The sequence below is a fragment of the Dermacentor andersoni genome, chromosome 1, assembly GCF_023375885.2.
Source record: "Dermacentor andersoni chromosome 1, qqDerAnde1_hic_scaffold, whole genome shotgun sequence".
Taxonomy (NCBI): domain Eukaryota; kingdom Metazoa; phylum Arthropoda; class Arachnida; order Ixodida; family Ixodidae; genus Dermacentor; species Dermacentor andersoni.
The window spans coordinates 176822902-176825849 of NC_092814.1; positions in this window are offsets into that span (position 1 = coordinate 176822902).

Here is a 2948-nt window from a genome sequence, read left to right on the forward strand (position 1 = left end):
GCTTCGTGAGACGGGCCCTCCGGCGACCGGTCTACGCTCCGGGCTCCGCAAAACAAAATGACAGTAGCGCCTGAGAAACACTGCGCCGTCACAGACGTCCTTCGCAAACTGAAGCTTCCTTCTCTCCTCCGTGCGCTCTTCTTTATAGCAACGCGTCCCTCCTCCTCCCCGCCCGCGCGTTCGGCAGCGTATCGAAGCTAGTGGACACCGTGCCGTGTTGTATGAGGGACAGTTTTAACTTCGGTGTTCCTCTCCACTCTCATTTTCTCTCTCGCTCAGCAGCGACCCCGCTTTGGGAAAGAACAAAAGGAGAAACGTAGTGGCCGGGCCAGGCACCCCGCTTTCGCTGCCGGCCCCATACGTGAAGTATACGTCACGTACGCCCCAGCGCAGTGAATGAGTTCTCAGTTGTGAGAGTTTCAGCGACCTGTCGGATACGTTGCAAGAAACTCTGGCTAAAGTGCCTCGAGCGGCCAGTCGCGCGGTTATTTTGCGTGCATTTGTGCGCTTCTTTCACGCTCGGAAAAAACACTTTTATGTGGCACGTATTGAGCAACAGAAAGTTGTATCGGGAGTTTTTCATGTCGCTCTACAATTTTCTCATGGACACTTTTAATCTAATTATTATACTTGTCAGGTTCAACAATTAATTAAGACAAATTATCAAATTAGGAGGAATGAAGAAATGTAGTTTGGATATCTTTAAGCGAACGCAAACAACATTAGCTTCGTTCTGTTCAGCTACGTGGAATTTGCATATTTTTAAAGTTAGCTGGCACACGCTGTAGATGAAGGTAGAAATGCGAAAATGTGTACGTTTCTGGCTGGCATGGATTCATTGTGTTTCATTACGAATGGCCCAACAGTGACAGTGGTCGCTGTATTATTCCCTGCCACCTGGAGATGCGAGAGGAAATAATTGAATAACCTGCAGATATATGATGGTCATGAGCGAGGTGTCGGCCCGCCAAGAGATTTCATCCCCGCCAGAGGGACTAGTTCCGTACTTGTTATAAGCGAATGTGTTCCCCAAGTTGTTCGTTAACACTGTCCGCTCGCTCGTCGCGGATTTTCGGGCGCTGGGCTTCATGGGTGCTGAAGAGCGATAAAATTACGTACATTCTTGCTTTCATGATTCCCTTTGTATGTTTAAAATTTTAGGGGCTTCGAATTGATGTGGGGCGCTAGTCAGTAGCGAAAACAGAAATCACTCGAGTGACGCCGAAGGAATCAGACGTGCATTCTCAGCAGATCTATCTTCTCAGTGCACAAGGAGCAGCGCGTCAAAGCGATAAATTTTTTCACTTGCTTTGTCACAAGTTTGTTTATTAGAGGTATTAGGCTAAACGAGTAGACTATGTTTGTTCATGCTTTTCAGCTCCTTTCTTTTTTCTTTTACGCAAAGATAGGTAATGGAATTTATTTTTCTGCTAGTAGTGCAATTTTTATACGAAGACGTGAGTACACAATAGTGGGTTGGAAGAGCCCTAGCGTGCTTTGTACGGAGTATGAGCGTATTTACCCGTACGAAAAAAACATAGTTTCAGTCAGTAAGCGAAGGAAATGGGTGAGTTCTTGCACGTGCTTAACGTCCTTTGCTTGAAACAAAGAAATTCTGGGGTTTTACTTGCCATAGCCACGGTGTGATTATAAGGTACGCCGTAGTGCATGGTGCACAGGCGTTTTTGCATTTCGCACTCGTCGAAATACGACCGCCGCGGCCGGGCTTTGTTCCGCCAGCCCGTACTTAGCAGCGCAACGCCATACTCTAGGTGTCTCTTGCTTTCAGGGCCGTCTATTAGCATCAGAAATCACCGGCAAATCCCCACGGAATTTACGCGAGCTCTTTTCTCATCAAAAGGTGTGTACCTTCAGTGAACGTTAATGGGGTGGGCGTCTGGCGAGGGTCGGCCATGAGATTTATTCACGTAGTTCATTGACGCGGCTCTCCCTTCTTTGGCCAGATGCATCGTGAGCGGTACAATACGTTAAAAAAAATCTCTGCCAGGAATCTTGTTTTTCAAGCGAACCCCATCGTTAGTACACAGGCTCTCGGGGCATATGGTACATTGGGAATATTTTCTTCTGTGGCCAATGCCAACTATCAGTGTGGATTGATCGCCCGACGTAATTTACCCAATCGAATGTCGGCGCTTGCAGTTTCGTAGTTTCTCGGTGTGAAAAATTTTAAAGTGTCATCGATAGTGTCATTAATGGGAAAAGTAACAAAAGAAGCTATCCAGCTGCAGGAAGATCTCGCTATAGTTGCCAGTGCAATGGCTTCGCTTGCTCGTCTGATCCCGTTCGATGACCCGCCGTAGTAGCTCAGTGGCTATGGTGTTGCGTTACTGAGCGCAAGGCCATGGGTTCGATGCCAGCAGCGGGGGCAGCATTCTGATGGGGGCGGAATACAAATACGCTCGTGTACCGTACACTCGGTGCATATCAATAAACCCCAGGTGGTCAAAATCAATCAGCAGTGCCCCCGCTACGGCCTACCTTCTAATAAGGTCGTAGTTCTAGCTTGTATGATACCGGAATAAAATTAAATTAACCCCAGCAGATGAAAAAATGCAGCGAGTAACTGGCTGGTGCCGTTTGCAGTTGTGGTAGGTGATTAGTGAACACTTAGCAGTGGCACGTGTGGACTGCGCTTGGCACTCTCACAAGAATCGCGGATAGTTGCTGTAAGTTGAAATGCATACATACGGTGATGCTATATATCTTCGCTTTTCCGAACTTTAAATTTTTTTGTCAACTTATCACTCCGAGATGGTGGCAGCGGTATGACCTCGCGACCTTATAGGTATGCCGCCACGTCATGTGTCTTCCAACGTATGTCGTATGTTAGTCTTCTTTCTGCGCTCATCACCGTTGTTTACTGCTCAACGTCCTTCTTTTGCTCGTTTCGCAGAAGCCAATCACAGCAACTGGACTCATGCTGACCC